The 15385-nt window shown below is 43.0% G+C and overlaps 1 protein-coding gene across 1 annotated transcript in view; it reads right to left on the reverse strand.

Moving 5' to 3' along the window:
* KIAA0319L (KIAA0319 like) overlaps window positions 1–15385 on the reverse strand; it is a 135898-nt gene that overhangs the window by 114004 nt on the left and 6509 nt on the right. The gene's annotated exons all lie outside the window — the stretch shown is intronic.

Consider the following 15385-nt stretch of genomic DNA (forward strand, 5'->3'; position numbering starts at 1 on the left):
AGCGTTTAGGGGCAGTAGAAAAAAAACCCGACAACCTGTGCATCCAGGAGCAGAGGCTGTTGAGCTGTAAAAACGAAAAATGCCCCAAAACGCAGCTAAATGCTGCTAAACACTTAACAAGCTGTTAGATGCCTTTAGCTGGGTTTGGCGTTTTTACATTATAGGTAGTGGTTCTACTGAAAAAAAGCCAAAAACGTTTCAAAAACGATTTAACGCTTCATTTTCCTGACAGCAGTGCTGGCGTTTTTTAAATGTCCTGTGTGCATGAGGCCTATGAATACAATACTTAACAGTAAGGCCTTGTACACACGGGCCAGAATCTCATCAGGAAAAAAACGTTTTTCCTGATGAGATTCTTGGCAAGAATCTCTTGCCGCCCGAGTGTACACACACTCCTTTCAAAAGAACCGCGGTTCTCTTGAACGGCAAGAACGCAGTGACGTCATCGCGTACGACTAGCATGCGCTCGTCACATTCGATGCCGTCGCCGCCATCTTGCTTCACCCTACCTATGACTTGGAAGCTACCGCGCATGTGTCAAGTCATTTTGAGGGTTTCTTGTCGTGAAACAGGCCGACAAGAATATCGACGAGAAAATAGAGAGCAGGATCTCGAGATTCAGGCCAGATTTCCAGACGAGAAACCTAAAAGCCTCGTACACACAAACGGTTTACCCGAGCGTGTGTACGAGGCTTAAGAGACGTATCCATCCATGCTGAGAAGTGTGACAAATTATTTATCGGCGTATACCACGCACTTTTAACCCCTTAAAATAAGGGGAAAAACATTGGTGCGCGATATACGCCGATACCTGCGCTTAGTTTGAATGCCTGCGCTGACATATACCGAGCGCAGTACACTCGGGTACATTCGGCCAGGCTCGGCTTCGCTCGTGCTCACGCATAAATGTCACAGAGCGCGAGCACGAGCGATGCCGAGTGTACTGCACTCGGTATATGTCGGCGGAGTCGTTCAAACTAAGCGCAGGAAGCATCGATTCGACGGGGAGGCAGAACGGGAGAAGCCGGGAGGACATCACTGAAGCCGCAGACGGACGCCGGACCCGACAAGGCCGCCGATGGATGCTGCGCAAGACACCAAAACTGTAAGTACTAAAATGTTTTTTTTTTTACAGGAATTGCGGGTCCACATTAGGGGTGCGCGCTATACGCCGGAGCGCGCAATACCCAGATAAATACGGTAGTTTCGTTTTTTATTTTCTGTCAGCACGCAGTGTTGCAACCAAGTTATTTAACGTAATAATTTTCTGCATTACCCCAGGAATACACTTTAAATAATTATGCCACAGGCAGCAGAGCCATATGGATGGCATTTACTAGGGCATGTGTCAGCCATTCAGTGTTCCAACTGCCTAGAACAGAGCATTGTCTATTCAGACTGATCCCAAGCCGACACAAACACTGATCTGAATATGAGATATGCCGTCAGCTGTAGGACAGCTTGCATGTTTATTTGCAGTTACACCCTGAACAAAAACAGTATTTCTACTTTCCATATGACAATATTTATTACCCTCAAAATTTTATAAGTGATTTTTCTAAGGTTTATTAAAAATGGCTCGTCATGAAAGCATTTTTCATGTTTCCATATGTAACAATGGCATGGCCAGGTGCAGTGAGCGCAGTGCAGGCTCAGTTACAATTCACTGGTCCATAGTGAAGAGGTGCTGAAAGAAGCTGTCCAAGATAAGCACGGTGTACAGCACATAAGTGGAGGCAGTTTTGGTGGTGCTGTGAAATAAATATTTGCCAAGTCATGGAAAAAAATACAATACAAGACAAAAAGGAGACTGTGTTTCTTAGGGGAAAAAAACATGGAAAGACGTATCAAAGTTTATTTGAACAAAAAAACAAACAAACAATAGATTTAAAGTGGTATTAATTCCAAAAAACAAAAACGTAATATATTGCATCTTTCTAATGTGGTGGTGCATTTGTTTTCTTAAAAAAAAAAAAAAAATGACCAGACACGATCTGACTTTTTGACAACAATTGTCCGACGGACCTGTTTTAGCAGACAATCTGACCGTGTGTACGTTCCATCGTACAAACTTTTTCGTCAGACAAATGTTCGCTGTGAGAACAGACAAACTTTCCTGCAAAACAAATGTCCTACTAATCTGATCGTGTGTAAAGTCCAAAGTAAAAACACGCATGCTCAGAACCAATGCTAAAGATCAGACAACAATAGCAGAAGTTGCCCAAAGGGTGGCGGCAAAGAGCAGAAAAAACATGTATTACGTCACTACGTTCGCATTTGTTGGCCGAAAAAGTCCTGCTGTGTGTATGCAAACCAAGTTCACGAACAACGCCCTTCGGAGCAAAATTCATGGAAAAGTCCGTTGGAAGTCCGATCGTGTGTATGAGGCTTAAGGCTGAATTCACACCTGATCATTTTTCCGGCTTTATTTGCACGTTTTTATGTGTAATTTTGGCACGATTTTATGTGCGATTGCGTTTTGATACAGTGTTTTTAAACTTTGGTGTTTTTTTTTTATTAGTCAATAGAGAAAACTATCATCTGTTACATAATTTTTTGCTAGGTTTTTCAGCTTTCATTTTTCCATCATTATTTTCCATTTATTTTGTTAGGGTAATGGGGTAGAGTTAGGGCCCTTTCACACTATCAGATCCTGCAAGGATCCGTTCCTTAAATATCCGTTTGCTCAGCGAGGATCGCTCCGTTGATCCCGCTGAGCCGGCAGGTGACAGGGTGGACCCCGCACACTGTGCAGGGACCGCCCTGTCAGATCTCTGCTCTCCCCTATGGGGGGGGATCGGATGAACACAGACCGTCTGTCCGTGTTCACCTGATCCGATGACGGATGGAAAAATACTATTTTCCTCCGTCTGCAGAATCGGACCATAGCGGGGACCGATGAGATCGGGTGTTCATCCGCTGACACCCGCTATCCCATAGGGATTAATGTATGTCTGTATTTCATCTAAAGAAAGATGGATGAAATACGAACATACTGTTCGCATGTGTGAAAGGGCCCTAAAGTACTACTACTACTACTACTACTACTACTATTATAATAAAAAAATACAAAACATTACTATGTAATAACAAATAAAATAACCCCTAACCTTAAGTCTTAAAAAAATAAACACTAACACAAAATAAACAAAAAAAAAAAAAAATGATTAATGTTATTAGTAATAAAGGGGGTGATCCACAAAAGGGATACGCCGGCGTATCTACCGATACGCCGTCGTATCCCTGTTTCTATCTTTGGAACTGATCCACAGAATCAGTTTCCAATAGATAGACAGAAGATCCGACATGTGTAACGGACTTACACTGTCGGATCTTAGGATGCAGTACCGCATCCGCCGCTGGGGGCATTTCTCGTCGGAATGCCGCTTCGGGTATGCAAATTAGCACTTACGGAGATCCACGAAGCTTTTACGCTTCGTTTTTTCTCCGTAAGTATTAGTTTGCCGTCGCAATATTAGGGCATCTTTTACAAGGCCTAAACTGTTTACACCTTGTAAAAGTAGACCCTTCTATCCCGCGTCGCTGTCTTTTTTTTTTTCAAATTTTTTTTTTCCCCGCCGCAACTCGTATTTTTTTTTTTTACGCCTGTCGCGATTCTCAAAACCCCTGGCGCAACGTAAAACCGCGCAAAGCACGTCGGGAAAATGACGTCGGGAGCATGCGCAGTACGTCCGGCGCGGGAGCGCGCCTAATTTAAATGGGACTTGCCCCATTAAATTAGGAACGCCTTGCGCCGGCTGGATTTAAGTTACACCGCAGAAAATTTCTAGGTAAGTGCTTTGTGGATCGGGCACTTAGGTAGAAATTTTCCGGCGGTGTAACTTAAATCCGAATATTTAAGTTACACCCGCTGGCTGTGGATTAGGCCCAAAGTATTTAATATATTTGAAGGTTAGGGGTTATTATTTATTTATGTGATATTACATAATATTAATTAATTTATTATTTATTTAGAATGATTTTTAGCTATTTTACATTTATTCATATACTATTTTTAATTTGTGCAACAAAGCGCACAAAAACGTGCAAATGGAGCATTTCCATTAATTTCTATGGAAATAAAAACATACCAAAAATTTGCAAATTTGCTATATTTGAGCTACAAAAAAAAAAAAAAAGCTCCAGAACTTTTGGAGCTTCAGGCTTTAGCCTTCAGGTGATTTGGAGTGTAGATACGAACCAACTCCATAGAAAATAATACATTTTTTTCTTCTCTGGCATTTTGGAGCTTCAAGCTACAAAAATGCTGAGGTGTGAATGGGGTCTTATTTTCACCTGGTAAAACAGTATTTTTTGTCCTAAAGTGTTTCTACTCTGCATGAAGGAGCAACAAAGACATCTTTGGACAGCAGCATTGTCAGTTTGAGTAGAGGGTAGTGTTAGATCATTAGATGGATTTGACTAACAAATTAGAAACTGAACGCCAGCTTTTCTTTGTAAGCAGTTACAGCAACAGTTGTTTTCCCCGATTTTGGCCCCCAAAAAAATCTGCGATTTAAAAAAAACAAAAAAAAAAAACAAACAAACAAACTTGATTCACGATTAAAAAAAAAATTCTGATGGACACTGTGCCGGTCCTAAGGAGCTGCGGGCAGGAGTTTTTAGGCGAGGCCGCGGCTTCGGCCTAGTCCGTCGCGATCCTGGGAAAAGACAGCGGACTAGGCCGAAGCCGCGGCCTCGCCTAAAAAATCCTGCCCGCAGCTCGCCGCGATCCTGGTAAAAGGCCACGGCTTCAGCCTAGTCCGCGGCGTCTGGCCTCGCGCCCTTTTCTTAGGATCGTGGCAGGATTTTTTAGGCGAGGCCACGGGTTTGGCCTAGTCCGCTGAGCACCAGTCCTATGGAAAAAAAATCGATTTGGTCAAAATCTGAATCGATTTGACCTCCCAACTCGATTCAAGATTCAAATCGATTTTTTCCCCAGCCCTAACTTGGGCTGCAACAATTTTCACAAAATAGACCAAATGTGACCATCGTTTCCTAAATCGAATTAAAATGATATATTTGATTCATCTTTTTATAGCATTTGTGACATTATAAATATACTTCTCAGGGTGACCCGATAGACTGCAATCCCTTTACAATATAATTACAAATTTACCAAGGCGATGTAATAGCAGGACAAAAATATACGATCCAATTGCAGAGGCCCTTGCATTACAAAGTTGTTGGTAGATCCAAAGGAGATTAAACAATCAGATTGTATAGTGTACAAGCAGCAAGGTTCTTTTGACGCACAATCTCATCAGTCAACGACTCTGTGTCACAAGTCTCTATACTAGTACTGTTCCTGTTCACACAGATGTAAAGCTTAGCACTGTATAAACAAAATGACTTGGGACAAAACAGATAGAAAATTAAACTCACAAGATTGAAACTGTCATGACACAGACAAAAAAGTTTTCCATTTCCCGTCGGTACCTCTACATGGGATGTAAAGAAACCAAAGCCTGACATTGGAGTTTCATTACTCTGAAATGTTCCTAGGTTCAGATGATAATTGTATATACCTGCTAAGGTTTTAGTTAAACCAACTAAAAGGTGTACTTTAAGCAAAATTAATGTATCTGTAGGCAAGTGACAGCAGACAACGCCAGGTCCCTGCAGGTCGGTCAGTCAAGCTTTGGCGTGCACATTTTGCCAATCACCCACTGTAGAGAGGCTGGACACATCCCCTCTTATGCCTCACTACTGCTCCATCATTGTTACCAATCTGCTTCACTGGCCAGTGAAGTGATACAAGAAGCAGGAGGAAGCATGTCATGCACTAGATCACAGGAGAGAGTCACATCTGCATATCCTAGAGCGCGGTCTCCTATCTAAACAAAGGGCCAGTTTATTGTCCTTTAGACTGTAGGAGGGCCTGCACATCATGATACAATACGGCCTCTTCTGTAGGCATCCACCCCATGCAAAGTTCAATCAATAATACAACCATCCCTTGCAGCGTTACACGAGCATCGGGAGCGTGTGGCACAATATCATCTTCTTTGCGCAGGCGCTGTGTACAGCTGGTCATGTTTGGAGACTTTCGGCAGCATTATTCGACGGGTGTCATTTCTTGTCAGAACACCGGACTGCGGAAATGTGGAAATTTTCTCTGCATTTGTGGGAGTAAACATCACATGTGGTATTGGGTGGAGGAATAGCACCCCATCATTAGTAACGTTGGGAGAAATAGTGCCCCATTGTTGATGTCAATGGGAGAAATGGTGCCCTATTGTGGATGCCAGTTGCCATAATAGTGTCTCGTATCCGTGGGATAATAGTACCCCAAGGGCAGGATAAAAGCAAGCAAAGGGCCATACCCCCCCCCCCCCCCCCCCGAACGCAGTTTGGAGAGCACTGCCCTAGAGCATTAAACAGGAAAACTGGACTCAGGCAACCTAGAATTATCTGTCATCATAAACCCAGGTTTTATTTTTAAATGTGATCTTCTGAAAGACCATGATTTTCAAACATGCTACATTAACCACTTCCCGTCCAGCTGGACTTTTGCTGATTATACCGGGATGATGCCTGCAGGCATCACCCGGTACAGTTTTTTTAGAGCCGGCGATTGGCTCTCTTGTAATAGCAATCAGAACAGCTAACCAGCCAATCGATTGCTATTACAAGCAGTGGGAGGGGATAATATAGGTGTGCTCTCGCTCCACCAAACGAAGTATAAATATAGTGTTAAACAGCTGCTCAATCTAATTGTGAGTATATAATATAAACCAATAGTAAATGACGTAAAAAAGTGATAAGCGCAAATTAAATACTGAAATATGGGCTACAATAGCCTGAGTGCAAAATACATATAAAGATAGAAAAACAAATGTCCCATCAAAGTGATCAGTGATCTTGGTGAATAAATAATTAATCTTCCAGAGTCTTCTATAAAATTCTTCTAGGTGGGCTTACCTCATCACATATAGGTTTCTGCTTTTTCAAAAGGCCTGTGACAGTCTGGTTATCACCTGAGATAATTCTCATATGGTGAGAGGTCTCTGATGAAGCCACGTGACGTGGCATAACATGTAAGGAACCGGAAGTACCAGGAAATACCGGAAATATCGCAGAAATCGTCTGTTTTTACTTTAAAGCATCTTTATTACTCATTAAAGTTTTTATTACATACTTCACTATGGGCCATCTCTTTTTATACCCCGGGCAAGACTGAGGGACATCTTTGAGCCTGAACCGAGTACCGCATACCAGTTGGAGATCACCATATGAAAATTATCTCAGGAGATAACCAGACTGTCACAGGCCTTTTGAAAAAGCAGAAACCCATATGTGATGAGGTAAGCGCTCTGTGAGCCCACCACTTAGAAGAATTTTATAGAAGACTCTGGAAGACTCATTATTTATTCACCAAGATCACTGATCACTTTGATGGGACATTTGTTTTGCTATCTTTATATGTATTTTGCACTCAGGCTATTGTAGCCCATATTTTAGTGGGAGGGGATGACACCCCCCTTCCTCTTCCGTGACCCTGCCATCCCACCGGTGAGACCCGAGTGACCAGCCAGCATGTCCTTCAGGTGGCCTGACAACCAAGCAAAGCCTGGATCGGCTGTGATCAATTGTTCGTAATAGTAACATGACATCAGTTCTGGTTTACTCGGAAACCATTGGCACCATTTTTTTTAAATCAAAAGCATTCAATTTAAATCAAAAGCATTCAAAAACACAGATCTTAGCATTTTGAATGCCTTTAAAGTGGTTGTAAACCCTTACAAACCACTTTTTGCTACAGGTAAGACTATAATAAGGCTTACCTGTAGCTACCCAGGATATCTCCTAAACCTGCACGGTTTAGGAGATGTCCTCTGCATGTGCCAAAGTCTTCGGGACATGTGCACTAAAGCAATGGCACGTTGTTGCTTTATCGGCAGCTCCCGCGCACATGCAACGTTATCGGTGCTCAGGCCAATAACAGCGCCGGACACCGCGATACCCGGGAGTAACTCCTTGAGCGATGTTGCCGGCTGGAGCGGTGAACGAGGACCACTGCGGGGGCTTTGATCTGAGGTAAGTAATACATAATGGAGCTAGTATGCCTTTGCCTTGCAGGGTTTTTTTTTTGTTTTGTTTCTAGGGTTTACAACAACTTTAAAGTGCCTATTCTAGCATTCATCTCCTACGTGTAAAAATCATAATTTTTTTTGCTAGAAGATTACTTAGAACCCCCAAACATTATATATGTTTTTTAGCTGAGACTTTAGGGAATAAAATGGCGGCTGTTGCAACTTTTTATGTCACACAGTATTTGTGCAGAAATTTTTCATAAATAAAAAAAAAACACTAAAGTTAGCCTGATTTTTTTGTATAAAGTGAAAGATGATGTTACGCTGAGTAAACAGATACCCAACATGTCACGCTTTAAAATTGCGCACTTGTGGAACGGCGCCAAACTTCAGTAATCTCCATATCCAACGCTCAATACGCTTTTATAGGTTACCAGTTTAGAGTTACAAAAGAGGTCTTCGGCTAAAATTATTGTTCCAGCTCTAATGTTCACGGCGATAGCTAACATGTGTGGCTTGAATGCAGGTTACATATGTGGGTGTGACGTACGCATGCATCACTTTTATTCATATTTCAAGGAATGTAAACATCCCTTGTAATGGGAATCGTGCATGACAGGTCCTCTTTACAAAGAGACCTGGGGTGGGGGCATACTAGTTTATTATGGCTTAAACCTGCAGGAGGGGAAGTTTTTTTAAAAAATCCTCTTCCTCCTAATACATATGTTTGCTAAAAAAAAGTGTATATGTGTATACTTACCTATTTTCAGCCCACACCAGTCTGGCTATGTGATCTACCTTCTCTGTGTCAGCCAGTAGCCATCTGTAGGGAAGGGGATAGATTGTTTCTGACAGCTCCGACAGCTGAACCCAGGAGGAGGGGTGAAAATCGGTTGTTGCATACTGTGCATAGCATACTCCTGAACCCTGCGCTCCCTACGCACTCCCGAACCCTGCGCTCCCTACGCACTCCCGAACCCTGCGCTCCCTACGCACTCCCGAACCCTGCGCTCCCTACGCACTCCCGAACCCTGTGCTCCCTACGCACTCCCGAACCCTGCGCTCCCTACGCACCGCACTCCCGAACCCTGCGCTCCATACGCAGTGCACTCCTGAACCCAGTGCTTCCTATGAAGCGCGAGAAAACTGTATTGGAGACTGCTCAGACTGAACACTATGGTGGAGTGCAGATACAATGCAGATACAATACTGATGCGGCCCCCCTATGAATTTGAGTTTGACACCCCTGACTACATGGTACAACAGTCTGTTACTTTTAAAAATTACGAGATAACATCAGCCAAACCTTTAACATCAAAGACTTTCCAAAATGGTCAAAGTGTAAATGAGACATAAAGAGAAGCTCAGGACAGACTGCAGTTGCCTACAATAAAATGAATATTTCCCAGAGGGAAACCAACATGTCAAACATAATTTAGTTCTGAGTAGTTTAGAACAGTCCTATATAGAGACAACTTCAGGTTCTTTTATACATGCTGAAGACTATGATAATGTAGTTCCTGATAATATCAACACACACAACATTCAGGTTATTAAAGAAGACATTGCCGTGAACTAGCCTAAGTAGATCTGGTTACTAAACCAATATGGAGCATTTTCTTCATAGGAAGACCATGTTAAACTCACCTGAGAAGAATGCTGCCCTTTATATTAAGCGTTGTGACTACTACGTTATATGAAACCAATCCAATAAGCTAATCTTTTCATCTGCCTGGCAAGGATGGAAGGCTTAAAGAGGTCTTGCAAGAGCTGAAACCTGAAGCGGAGATATTCCCATCCTGTTCTTTCTGCACAGAGCGCAATACTCTTTTCCTGCACACAACAGTCTATTCTTACTATTCCATTTATCTCTTCTGCTGTGCTAAGACTGGGAAACATCACTGGATGATATAAACTTTTACAACACAATAACATTGCTCTGTATGGAGCTTGAATGATTGTCCTGTAGGAGACTAGGGTCATGTCTGCTGGCAGAGATAGGATTGTACCATACAATAGGAGAACAGGGATAACCCAGGCCTTCAAATTACAGCTTCATAGGCAGAATAGGGAGATCATCTGAAATGTACTAAATAGAGGATGAGCATGGAAGGTGAACAAAGGCCATTCCCCATGTACAGTCAGCTTAAGAAAAGATTCACCTAGTCTGAGCTGGCATTATACAAATTAGAACTTATTTAAATAAACTGTGTATAAACAGTATTCAAACAAAGAAAGATCAGAAAATGTTTATAGGTTTGCATAACACTGGTTAACTAAAATATCTGGACAAGCCAGCAAGGATATTTTCTTTGACAGGTTCCCTTTAAAGTGTAGTTTGCCCCAAAATCTAATATAGGTCTGTGTTACCATGCACTTGTATGACAAGTATCCTGTTCAGTATGCATTGCTTCCACCTGCTCACATGCCCCCCTGCAGAGCTCCCTTTCTATGAAAAGCAGTGTACCACTGTTCCCTGTCTCCTGCTGACTGACACAAACTCCTGCAGAGCTCCTCACTAGGAAGATCAGTGTACTGCTGTTTCTCTGCCTCCTGCTGACATCCCCCCCCCTGCACATCTCCTGACTAGGAAGATCAGTGTACTGCCGTTTCTCTGCCTCCTGCTGACATGCCCCCCTGCACATCTCCTCACTAGGAAGATCAGTGTACTGCTGTTTCTCTGCCTCCTGCTGACAGGCCCCCCTGCACATCTCCTCAATAGGAAGATCAGTGTACTGCTGTTTCTCTGCCTCCTGCTGACAGGCCCCCCTGCACATCTCCTCACTAGGAAGATCAGTGTACTGCTGTTTCTCTGCCTCCTGACACACCTCCATGCCCAGCTTGTGACAGTTCATTTCGGTCTCTGCATTTTACACTGCACTGTATCTGTACTCTGTTGAAGTTGCTGTTGCCACATCCCTACACCATCTTCAGAAAAAGTCTCGATACCTACCTCTCTGAGCCCTTGTATGCACTAAAACACATATATACAGTGGGGAAATCTAATATTTAATCCCCTGCAGGTTTTGTAAGTTTGCCTACTTACAAATAAATTAAAGCAGAGTTCCACCCAAAAATGGAACTTCCGCTTATAATGTTCCTCCCCACCTCTGGTGTCACATTTGGCATCTTTCAGGGGGAGCAGATACCTCTCTAATACCGGTACTTGCTCCCACTTCCGGCTAAAGGTTGCCGCAGAATCAGCAGCGATCTACACCATGTTTGGCCCTTCCTTCGCCCCCCTACTGTCTTCTGGGAGACACACAGGTCCCAGAAGACAACAGGATCCAGTCAGAACACGCAGTGTGACTCATGTGTAGTAGGGAACCAGGCTGTGAATGAATCCACAAGGCTTCACCTGATTCCCTAACTGAAGATGCCGACTCCTACACCCGGAGCCAGGGGACGGGTTGGTTCGGGGGAGGACATTGCGGGCCCACTGGACAGGTTTGTGTTCTTATTTTAAAAGTCAGCAGCTTCAGTATTTGTAGCTGCTGACTATTTTTTTTTTCAGCGGAACTCCGCTTTAAAGGGTCTATAATTTTTTATCATAGGTGTATTTTAAATTATGGAGACAGAATGTCAACCAGAAATTCAGAAAAAAACATAATTCAAATGTTATAAATGGAGTTGCAGTTCAGTGAGTAAAATAAGTATTTGATCCCCAAGCAAAATGTGACTTAGTAGTTGGTGGAGTAACCCTTGTTGGCAAGCACAGAGGTAAGACATTTCTTGTAGTTGGTTACCAGGTTTGCACACATCTCAGGAGGGAGTTTGGTCCACTGTTCTATACAAATCTTCTCTAAAATCCCATCACTTGGCAACTTGAAGTTTCAGCTCCTTTAATAAATTTTCTATAGGTTTACGGTCTGGAAACTGGATATGCCAAGCTGGAAGATCCATCCACAGGGAAGAAGGTTCTCATCCAAGATTTTACAATACAAGGCCCCGTCCATTGGCCCCTCAATGTGGCAAAGTTGGCCTGTACCCATAGCAGCGAAACAGCCCCTAAGGATAATGTTTCCACCTCGGTGCTCGACTGTAGGGATGGTGTTCTTAAGGTCATAGTCATCTTTCTTCCTCAAAACACAAGTCGAGTTGATGCCATAGAGCTCAATTTTGGTCTCCTCAGACCACAGCACTTTCTCCCAATCCTTCTCTAAATCATTTAGATGTTCATTGGAAAAACTTCAGATGGGCCTGTACATGTGCCTTCTTGAGGAGGGGGACCTTGCCGGTGCTGCAGGATTTCAATCTATGGCGGTGTATTGTGTTGTCCCAACTGTGAGATCATTCACAAGCTCCTCCCATGTAGTTCTCAGTTAATCTCCAACTTTTCTCATGATCAACCTTACCCCATGAGGCAAAATATTGCATGGAGCTCCAGACCGATGGCGATTGGTGGCTATTTTGTATTTCTTCCATTTGCAAATAATCGCTCCAACAGTTGTCCCTTTCTCACAATGATGGTCGTGTAGCCCATTCCAGCCTTGTGCAGGTCTACAATCCTATCCCTGACGTCCTTTGACAGCTCTTTGGTCTTGCCCATGATGGTAACGTTTGAATGGAGGAAAGATTCTGCGGACAGGTGTCTTATACACATAAATTGACTAAGACTTGTGTACCACATGAGTACATACAGTAGCCAGTCTGTGGGAGCCAGAATAATTGGTGGTTGGTAGGGTAAAATTACTTATTTTACTCACTGAACTGAAACTCAATTATAACATCTGTATCATATGTTTTTCTAGATTTTTGGTTCATATTCTGTCTCTATCATTTAAATTACACCTATGATATAAAAAAAAAAATGATATACCTTATTTATTATTATTATTGCCTGGGCAGCAGGTAGAAGGGGAGCCTGGACAGGAGGATGTGATCTGGGGGGGCATTTACTGAAACCAATCTACTGTAGTGGGGGAGGCATTTACTAAAACCAATCTACTGTAGTGGGGGGGCATTTACTAAAACCAATCTACTGTAGTGGGAGGGCATTTACTAAAACCAATCTACTGTAATTCCAGCTGACAGGATTGAGAGGAGAAACCAGCTTCCAGGTGCTGCAGGTAGTAACTACAAAGGATTAGTTCCAGTGAATACACCACCCACTCCCCACACCTATCACCCCCTCCAGTCCAGGATTCCCTTCCCACTAACTGTCAGCTGCCTGGGCCCCCTTGATGAACTGATGGGGCCCTGGCCCCGTGCAGGAGGGCCAGCAGTACTACCTTGTCAGCAGCCCTGTTTGCAGGTATGAAAACACAAGATCCTGCTGTTCCTGGTCCTAGCAGCTATTTGCTAGGCCTAGGGACATATGTGACATCACTGACTGAACAAACAGCCATGTTCAAATATGAATATCATGTTGAGAAAAATAGTATTGTGCATATCCAACATTGCATAGCTATCAACATTGAAAAACTGAACATTTTCACAGCTCATAAGGCATGATAATTTTCATTACATCAAAATAATATTGACTCAATTCGTGACAAATGCCACAAAACCATCTTTTACGTTGACTGTTTAATTCAAAATCAACATATACAGAACACAATACTCCACACTCAAGGTTCAGCTGCCCGAGAAAGAACTGGATGGTAACCAAGTCAGATCCTGGACAGGAGTCTGAAGCTAGTCTACTTGTGTACAGTTTCAGCTTTTCAAAAGAAGAGTGGGTTTTAGTATTTAGATTCACTATGTGGAACACTGAGTTTCCACCTCTTTTCTTGTTTACACACTTCTAAATTGTTCTTTCCTACGTGACTGCATATTAGGTAAACGTGAGCCTTTGCAAACCCAAGCACAATGACCTTTTATTCCCAAGAACTCAGCTAATCAAACATATATAAAAATCTGAAACTGTACACCCTCATGCACATGGGCATACGGGGGCATACAACGTAAACGATGATTGTATTTCAGTGTCTGGGAGCCACAGCTATAGCATACAACCATCTGCACAAATAAATTACAACATAGAGCTGTAGGTGGGTAAACGCAGCTCCAAGCGTAAATGTGCGCACACATACCGACCTATAACCCCTGGATGCACACTGGCTGCATCTAGGGGCCTAAATCTGTATGTAGATTTACGCTCAGAGCTGCGTATACCCACGTACACCCGTATCCTATAGTTTAATTGTACAGACAGCTGTAAGCAACACCTGTGGCTTCTGGGCACTGAAATACAGCCACATTTTATATTATATGCGCCACTAAACTGTGTGCCACAGCCTTTAAATAGGTATCAAGGCATTATTTTCTGACTTAGGTCTTATGCCCTGTACACACGATCGGAATTTCCGATGGGATAAAATCTGATGGAATTTTCCGTCGGAATTCCGTTTAAGCTGTCTTGCCTACACACTATCAGACTAAATTCCGACTGTCCAAAACGCGGTGACGTAAAACACTGCGACGAGCTGAGAAAAATTAAGTTCAATGCTTCCGAGCATGCGTCAACTTGATTCTGAGCATGCATGTTTTTTTCTCTGTCGGAGTTCAACACAGACGATCGGAATTTCCGATAGAATATTTTTTTGCAATCGGAAAAAAATGAAACATGTTCTATTTCTAAACTCCGACCGGAAAAAGTCAGTTTGGGATAAAATGGCGAAAGATAACCACTCCTGTCTAGTTTTTAATGTTGCCTTTGTCCCCTCTGGTGAGATTCACCATTGTCACAAGAACCGAAAGGGAAATTTGGCGTCCTCATTAGAACCACCACAGAAGGTAAATCTTATAATGGAGAAACGTGTTGTGGCGACAGCTGAGAGGGTATTTATTTTACTTTTCCCCACTTCCTGCTGTATCTACAGAACAGGAAGTAAACTAAAATCTCTTGAATAATAAAAAAAAGAAAGAGAAGAAACCCGATAGACTTAAATCATTCCCTGTTCTAATCAAAATTAAAACACTTTGGCCCGGATTCACAAAGCACTTGCGCCTCTCGAGATACGCCGCGTAAGTGCAAATATGGGCCGTCGTATCTGTGCGCCGTGCCCACAAAACTAAGATACGCCTAAAAATAGGCTTCATCCGACCGACGTAACTTGCCTACGCCGGCGTAGAGTGGGCGCATATTTACGCTGGATGCATTTGGCGCTCCCATTGATTTTCTATTCACATATGCAAATGAGGGAGATACGCCGATTCACGAACGTACGTCCGTCCAACGCAGTGCGCGTAAAGTCATACGTCCAGCGTAAAGTTATGCCCCATAAAGGAGGTGTAACTCAGCAGCATCCATGCAAAGGGCTGCACCAGGGAACACAAGCAGACGTATTTTACGTAGTTTACGTAGGACGTGAATATGACTAGGCGTAGGTTACGTTCACACCGTA

Source organism: Rana temporaria, chromosome 2 (assembly GCF_905171775.1).
Source record: "Rana temporaria chromosome 2, aRanTem1.1, whole genome shotgun sequence".
Taxonomy (NCBI): Eukaryota; Metazoa; Chordata; class Amphibia; order Anura; family Ranidae; genus Rana; species Rana temporaria.